The sequence below is a fragment of the Adiantum capillus-veneris genome, chromosome 8, assembly GCF_014529385.1.
Source record: "Adiantum capillus-veneris isolate H3 chromosome 8, ASM1452938v2, whole genome shotgun sequence".
In the NCBI taxonomy this organism is placed as follows: Eukaryota; Viridiplantae; Streptophyta; class Polypodiopsida; order Polypodiales; family Pteridaceae; genus Adiantum; species Adiantum capillus-veneris.
Window position 1 is genome coordinate 123116955 of NC_140938.1, and position 9091 is coordinate 123126045.

Genomic DNA, 9091 nt, shown 5'->3' on the forward strand with positions numbered 1-9091 from the left:
TTGAGGTGGATCCTTCAAAGGTTATTGAGCTCCCATCACCGAAGAGTCTTAAGGAGGTCATCTCTTTCATTCAGAAGGTGAAGTATATGTCACGCTTCATTCACTTAGCCTCGGAGTTGCTTCATCCTTTGCAAAAGTTGACACAACAAGTAGAATTTGCATGGTCTGATGAGCTTGAAGAGTATTTTTGTAACATTAAAGTCATTTTGTCAGAGCTACCAACACTCATGCCTCCTTGTTGGGAGTACACATTCTTTGTTAGCTCTAGTGTTGGAAGGGAAACAATTGGTGCTGTGTTGCTACAACAAGATCCCCACAGTACAAGGATGCGACCCATCTACTTTGCTAGTAGGGTCATGAATGCTTTGGAGAGAGACTACACAGAAGCAGAACTCATGATGCTTTCTCTCATGTTTGCGGTGAGAAAGTTTAGATCCTACTTACTACCAAAACCTTTTGTAATTCTCACTGCAGAAAATTTGTTCCCTTGGGTGTCATCTCAAATGAATCTTAGTACTAGGATCTCAAAGTGGATTATGGAGTTGCAAGAGTTCCAATACTCTTTCAAGGTAGAAGATAGTGTGCGTGCACAATTGGCAGGGATTCTCACTTATAGGGTACATGAGAAGGAAATTAAGGTGCCTCAAGTAAAGACCCTACCATTGCCACCACCAAAAAGTATTCCCAATGCTTTTACCTTGTTCTTTGATGGAGCTTTTCGACGAGCCACAGGAAAAGCAGGGGGAGGGCTAGTGTTGCTCAACCCAAGTGGAGAGGTGGTCATGAAAGAGAAGGTCAATCTACCAGGTTCAACTAGCAACAATGAAGCAGAATACGACACACTACTTCATGGTTTGAAGATGTGCATTGGCCAAGGGATAAAACGTCTCATGGTAAAGGGAGATGCACTTCTCATTGTTAAACAGATTTTAGGCATTTGGGCATGCAAGAATGAAAGCTTAAGGACAAAAGTTCATGCCATTCGTAAGATGTTTAATCAGTTTGAAGAAGTGCAACTATATCATATTCCGAGGAAACAAAATGAAGATGCCGATTTACTTGCACAACAAGCAGTTACATGTGTTGAGAGAGAAGTGCAGGTCATCATGGTGGCAGCAGCTGTCAAGCAACCGAGATACCAGGGATTGGAGTCATTGGCTCCCATTATCGGCTACATTTTGGAGGGTGAGTTTCCACAAGACTTCACGAAGGCTCAGAAGAGGAGACTCATGAAGAAGGCAAGTTTCTATCTCTTCCTAGAAGGCTCCCTCTATCAAAAAGGGAAGGATCAAGTGTGCAGAAGAGTACCAACTATCGAGGAAATTCCAGCCATTCTAAAAGGTTTGCATGAAGAGGCATGTGGTGGTCATTTTTCCCAAGAATCAACTGTGAAGAAGATTTTGCTTGCGGGGTATGTTTGGCCAAGCTTGCATGTGGATGTTCAACATTGGTGTAAAAGCTGTCACAATTGTCAGATAAATGGAAATAGAAGGTTGGTGCATGGCCCGAGGCAAATAGTGCTTGCAAATGGACCCTTTGAAAAGTGGGGCATTGATGCTATGGGTCCTCTGCCTAGGACAAAAAATGGTAAACTCTACATTCTAGTGGCTGTAGACTATATGACTAGGTGGGTGGAAGCTCAAAGTGTGGCAAGAGTGAATGAGAGGACAGTTAGCAAGTTTGTGTACACTCACATTTGTTGCAGATTTGGCACACCTTTGGAGATTGTTTCTAATAATGGTCCAGGGTTTAGGAAGGGCTTGCTCACAGAAGTTTGTGAAGAGCTTCACATTCTACATCGTCATAGCACACCATACTACCCACAGTCAAATGGTTTGGTGGAGAAGGCTAATGGTGTCATTGCAGGAATCATTAGAAAGATGGTGCAAAACAAGACAAAATTATGGGATGACTTCTTGGATGGTGCCTTGTGGGCATATCGAACCACATATAGGGAAGCCACGGAGTTCACACCATTTCACTTGGTCTATGGTCAAGAGGCTTTGCAGCCTATCGAGCTCAACATTCCAACAATGCGACTTCATGGCAAAGGAGCACAAGATGATCAAGAGGTATGGATGGATCGACTTCTTACGTTAGTGGAGCTTGAGTGGAAAAGAGAAGCAGCATACGAGTGCTACAAGAGGAAAGCCACACAAGCGAAAGAAACGCACGACAAGAAACTGAAGGACAAAGGCATCAAGGAAGGAGAGCTTGTGCTAAGGTATGACAATCGACTTGACAATCGTTTTGATGCCAAGTTTGAAACTAGATGGCAAGGGCCATACATAGTCAAGAAGGCTTTCAATTCTAGTTACTATCAGCTTATGGACATGAATGGTAAAGAGCACTCAAGGAAGGTAAACGGGTATCGCTTGAAGCCCTATTTGAGTCGCCTTCTACCAAAGGATCTACCAAAGATCTGTCCAAAGGCCGCTGTCTCATGTAAGTATTGTTACATGAAGCATGAGTGTAACTCCCGCCAAAATTCTGAGGGGCCAAACAATGAAGATCTCGTCAAGGACTCTAAAGCACTCTCTTTGGAAAAGATGCTCTATGATGGTACATGAATATACCATCATCCAGGGGGAGGGCTAATGATAGCCGTTTTTCGGCTCTTTGTAATTGCCACAGTGAGTTACCTCACCCTACCAAAATCACCCAAACACTGTGGCTATCCCTACCATTTCACTGTACATAGGCGTGCGTGAGTTAGGGGGCTTTTCCCATATCTTCTTAAAAACCCTCAGCTAGCTAGTCACTGGGCTAGGTGAGCCAAAAAAAATAAAAAAATAAAAGTATATTATGGCCTCTTTGTGTGTAAATATTTCATTGTATATATGGCCTAAATATAGGGATTTTTTATAATTATTTTGGTATTTTATTATTTCTACTTAGGTGTGTGTTTTATTAAACATATGTACACCTTCTTTCATCCTCTTACACCATAAGTATATTTTTTGTCAATATGTACATACTCTAACCTTATATTTTTCCTTTATACAAATCACTCCCACATTTTCACCCTCACCCTCGTGAAAACAAAAAATTGATTTCTACTCATTGGTCAAGTTTATTATATTATTTACTTGCATACCTTTTCCTCTTTCACCCAAAATAATTCAAAGAGGGACCATATCATATGATTCCAATATCTTTCCATATCCATAACTCCTCCATATTTTTATGATTATTTTTACTCATTATTCTAACACCATGTGCTCATTGAGCTAAAGTCCATGAATAGTCCATACACTAGTCCCACCATGTATATATTTCTTTATTCACCAATAATCCTCCTCCATGCATGTGTCAAGGGCAACTTGGATGCTTTGTATTATGATATGACAAAGGAGGGGCTCACTCTTGGATGCATTGTACAAATTCAACAAAGGAGGGGTCCACTAAAAGACTTTTGCAAGCATAAAAACAGGCTTTTTGGTGAGAATTTTGGCACCTATCTCCACTCCGAATTTGGAGCAGTGGTCAAAAGAGAAAATGTAGCCCACGCTCTAAATAATCACCTCAAATTTTTTCATGATTTTTGGAGCTACCAGCGGTGAGCTATGATTTTTTGAGTGGACCCCAGTCTGCCCACTTTTTTCACAAGTAGCCCATAGTCTTCTCTCACCTCTTTCCACACTTCTACACACACACACACACACACACACATTTCTCTCAATCCCTCACTCAAACCTGCACCTTCAATGGTTTCTCTCACTTTCTTCACCATTAACCTCCCCACTTACTCCCATAGCTCTCATATGAGCTCTCCATGTACATACACCATCTCTATGCCTCTCTCTATTATCTCCAAAGTACAATTCCATCTTACTCCTTATATATATACATAAATTCAGCATGTGTACCATGCTTAACCTCTGCAAATCAAAAGATCTCATCAACGGAATTACCATTTTCATCACGATGATCAACCTTGGCAGCAGTGGCGTGAAGAAGAGAAGACGAAGAAGAAGATCGATGGTCATTTTGAGAACCTACACAAGTAAGTCCAAAACTTCTTCAAGCTTCACCATCACAAGGATTTGCTCACTTCATTCAACCATCTTACTCCAACCATCCCACCCATTCTACCCATTGTAAATATATCATTAACTTTCTAGTGATTACTAACACTAACCACTAACATACTAACACGAAATAGCCATTGACCTAACCATAAAAGACACCTCACCTCAAGGCATGTGTATAGTAACTCTCTCTCTCTCTCTCTCTTTCTCTCTCTTTCTCTCTCTCTCTCTCTCTCTCTCTCTCTCTCTCCTTACTTACTTTCACCTTATCTACCATCAATAATGCTCTCTTTTGAGCCCACACCCATGACTCAAGCAGACAAAGAAGGCCCACAATGTTTTGATATTCAAAAAAATCATAATCCTGATTTGTTAGCTTGTAAAATTAGGATTTCCAATAATCCTAATGAGGGGTCTCCAACCTATAAATAGGCCCCTCTCCTTCTTGTAAAACAACCTCCAACATCTCACATAGCACCCCAACACTCTATGCGTGAGGAGAGACTTAGGTGTAGCAACCACTTGTGAGCTTCACTCTTGGTGTGAGAGAAGCCTTCAAGCTACACATTGCAAGTGAGAGAGCGTGAGTTCCACAAACCTCAAAACCACTATTGTATATGCTCCTTCATCATCAATAAATTGAGGTTTGGTGCATCAAAGGCGTGATTCGACGTTCAAATCTTCGTCCTTCCATTTGTGCAATACGGTTTGGAGAATTCAAGGTGACTTGTGTATTTGAGTTTCTATCGGTTGATCTTGATTTTAGAAAGTGTTTTAGTGTGTTTTTCATTGCCAGTTTTGTGTCCATTGTAAGAGGGTATTGTGGTGAGAGGTCTCCCACACCCTAAGACAGTGTGTGTGTGTTTTGGCAATGTTTAGCAATCACTAAGCATTGAGTGAGTTTATACAAGTTCTACGATAGCATCATAACGAACCATCTCCATTTGTAAGTCACAAATACGGTATTATGCAAGATCCTTTTCTCTCTCTCTTCCCTTTGCTCTAGATCTCTCTGGTCCAGTTTGTGTGTGTCTTGGTGTGAGGTTATTTGTGTGCGTTGTGTGGTGCATCTTCTTGGTTGTGCCAAAATCTTTCTTGCGTCCTAGTTCGCATACCATAACTAGGTGGTGCCCCTATCTTGTTTGGGTTTGGCTGTGGGTTTGTTGTTGTGTTGTGCTTGTGGTTGCCCCAGCCCCAATTGAGCAGCACGGGAGCCTTGAGGGGTGTTTAGAGGTCGCCTCTCTTGTTGCCCGCCCCGGACCGCCTCAGTACCATCCGTGTGGAGACTCTAGATGGAGTTGAAACCATTGGATTCCTTAATGGGAGTAAATTCAAAAGATATTATGATCCTCTAAGCCAGGAAGAGTTGCAAGCCATCCATCAAAAGAGGGCTGCCAAGGAACAAGCAGAGCTTAGAAAAATCCAAGCAAGAGTTGAGGCTCGAGAATGACAACAACGTCTTAGACATCAACGAGACGCTAATCTGGGAATCACGCAAGCATTTTTCGAGGACACAGATGACGACTCATTAGAATCTGAGCCACCCCTACGATACCCAATTGAGCTAAATAGCCCCTATGGGAAAGTACTATACAATGTCTTATTAGATACGGGAGCTAAACACAATTTGTTATCCTATGGAGTTTGGTGTCAATTAGGGAAACCGACCCTATCCCCGAGTACGATGCAAGTCAAGGGCATTAATAAAAAGAAAATTGCTATTCTTGGAGTCCTTCAGACCCCTATTGTCTATGACAATGGAAGCATAGTGCAGAGGTTTCTAGTCATGCCCACGGGAGCTATGGAAGGCAACGTAAACCTGGGACGCAGGTGGATGTTGGCAACCAAATGCACTATTGATTGGGATACTGGTAGTGTCATGACGCGACCACCGACTCTTAACCCTATCATTCAAGCAAAGTCACCTACGTTGCAAACTCTAGCAAAGTTGAAGGATAGCCAACATTCACAAGCCAAGGTGGTTAACTCGTCTTTGCCGGCTACCCATGAACCTAACACTTCAACACTTGTAGTTGCAGCAAGCAGTAATATTGCAAGTACTCAACCTGCACGACCTAAGAGTACATATCAATGGGTCCCCAAGGCCTTACTTCCAACTACCTCAACCCTCCCATCCATTCCAAGAAAAAATTTCCCTGGAAAACCAAGAGCGCGCTCTAGGAGAGTCAAGACCAAATCACGATGGATTCCAAAACGACTATTAGAAGCCCAAGGCTACTATGATGGAAATGAGCAAATTTGTGTACCTAAACGTAAAATGTGTCCTTCCCTATCAACAACAAACCCATATGAGTCAAACAGTGTAACGCTAAAGCCAATGGCAGACCGTGGGAAGGGAAAGATCACAGAATGCTACACACCTAGTCCAGAGCTAGTTTGGGCTCCAAGGCAAAACCAATTTATTCCACCTAGCTCAGGAAGGGGGGAGTTCCATGAAGCTTCTAGCTCCTCATGTAATACATCCATATAGGTAAAAGCTTCTACACAGCCTCCACCTACAATAGTGGACCTCCATGAAGCTACAAAGGAATCCACACCTTCCAGTGTTCAAGAATCACCTGATGAACCACTTCAAGTTTGATCTTGGGAGAGTACCTTACCACCCTTGCAACTCGACGAGGCACCTAAGGTAATAGAATACTACTGGCAAAAATCTTCACCTATAACAACTTGGAACAACTGGTTTCAAAGGGTGACGACATCATTTCAAACGGTATGATCTACCCAAGGAAGGGGGGAGTGTTTATTGACATCCATTATTCACTTGCTTCCCTCTCAACCTTTCTCCCTGACCTCTTAATCTCCAATCTTAGGGAATGTATATATAAAGCCTTATACTCACAAAAACAAGATTAAAAAGTAAACGAGCAAGAGCCATAACACAAAATCATAAAAACAAATTATGCACAAGAACACGACCCTTGTAATATTTGCACTCTAACCATCATCTATTTGCGTGTACAGATATGGCTAGTACGCTAGAGTCCTCCACCCCTGCCTTGGAAGAGAGGTACCCTCGTTACTTTTCACAAATATTTCACATGGTCTTTCCAGTGCTTGCATGTGAATGGGATTTGATAGGTACGCTAGCATGTGAGAGGAATTTTGAGGAGTTAGAATGGCTGATACGTCTCTTGACCACGTCTGATCCATACTTAGTAGAGAGTGTTTCTCCCATTGCACAAGCCTACCCTTTTGACCAAGATGACTATAGGCGTCTAGTGACCTTCTTAGTAAACATGGGCACCTATGATGAAGAAGAAAATTTACAGGACTACACGGATGGCACATATGGTCTCATGGATGATGACTTTGTTTATCTCGACGACGAGGATAGGGGTTTAACCTTAGGGTTTCCCCCCAACCTCTACAATATCCTATTCCCTTGACTCTCTAGGGGGAGTGCAAATAATTAGGTTAGGGTTCCTTATGTTTTTTGTTGTGTTCAATAAGTGTTGGTACCTTTTCCCACTAATGTGCCTTCTTGAGGTATTCCTTTTGTTTCCTAGTGTGTACAGGAGCGTGTTGCTATTGATAGGATTTGGACCTTCATGGAATCTTTATCTCGACTCACTCCTCAAATCAAGCGCGACCATCGACACAAACAGGTGTTTCTTGTCCATTAGCATTGCCCCTTATCTTTTTTGCATCTATGATTGTCTGCTTTAATTGTGATTGGTAGCCTAATATTCACCGCATTTGCTTAGTATCAAACATTTAATTCAATGTAATTTTTTGTCATAATCACTTGTCTAGGTTTAAAAATCAAGCAGTCCGACTAAGCTAGTTTGACCAAGTTAGGTGTTAGAGATCTTCTCTTAATACCATGGGGAATGCCTTCCTAATAATCAATGGTTACTTAGGTTCTTAATCCGATTTAAGCAGCATTGTGTGAAATGTACTAGGGCTTTCTAGTGGGCTTGACCCTATTGACCTTTAGCTGAAGTATTATAAAAGGAGTTTACTAGTGTGATGAGCCTGGAGAGGTGTATCAGTGTTATATGACCCCCCAAAGTTACAAAATTAAAATGCTGAAAATGAACACACAAAAAATCAAAGTGCCACAATGTAAAATCTTAAGCTGGAAGAGAAATCTCAGCTTGATTTGGTACTTCACTCACATGTATTGCCTATGGTACTAGAGCCCTAGAGGTTCCCAGTGTGGGCGCTTTTCCTTGAAAAGCAAAAAACCCAAGGCATACAAAATAAGCACACACATAAATTGAATCACTGTGAAAAGACTTTGGGGGGTCAAAGCAAAGGTAATCAGTCAGGCGATGATTTCATGAGAAATTCCTTTTATCGTAGCTTAACTACAAGGTCCTCTAGGTATAGCCTCTAGTCAGCCCTCCAACATGAAATACGTGGCTCTTGCGATTAAACAACTTAATTAACCAGAGAAAATTAAGAAGCTTACCCATGGTATTAATAGTCGATCTCTAGTGCCTTTCGACCATTAAATTAGCGACCCCAGACTTGTTTAATTTTTTACCTTTATATCTGTTTATGCATTTGATTACACTGCAATTTAATGCTTATTGCTGACAAATTGTTTAAAATTCTGTTACCAATCAATTGTCTGCCTAAAATTGCATATGCTTTTTAATCGCTTTAAGAATGCAATTACTGTGCAATGTTTTTTAATTTTGCAGTGACTGAAGAAGGCTAAGGACATTCATCTCAAATGCTCTTCCACCTCGACCAACGAGCTTCAACTCAATAGCTTCCGAGGACGGAATCTACATCAGGAAGGGGGGCATGTTAACCCTCACGGCTCACAGACACCCTATCACCTACCAGACAGACGTTGTAACCTACGGTGGACATTGTATTATTTATTTGGTAGAGTCAGGTACCGGGCTTGTCGGTCCAATAGGAAAAGGGTAAGAGTGATCGCCGATGAGAGGCGCACTCTAACTAGGACATTCAAGAGATTAGTTGGCTAAGTATGGGCGCCCAAGTGTAAATGGGGTGAGCTCATATAAAAGCCAACTAAACCTAAAATTCACTCATTCTCTCATTTGTGCAATAGAAGAGTT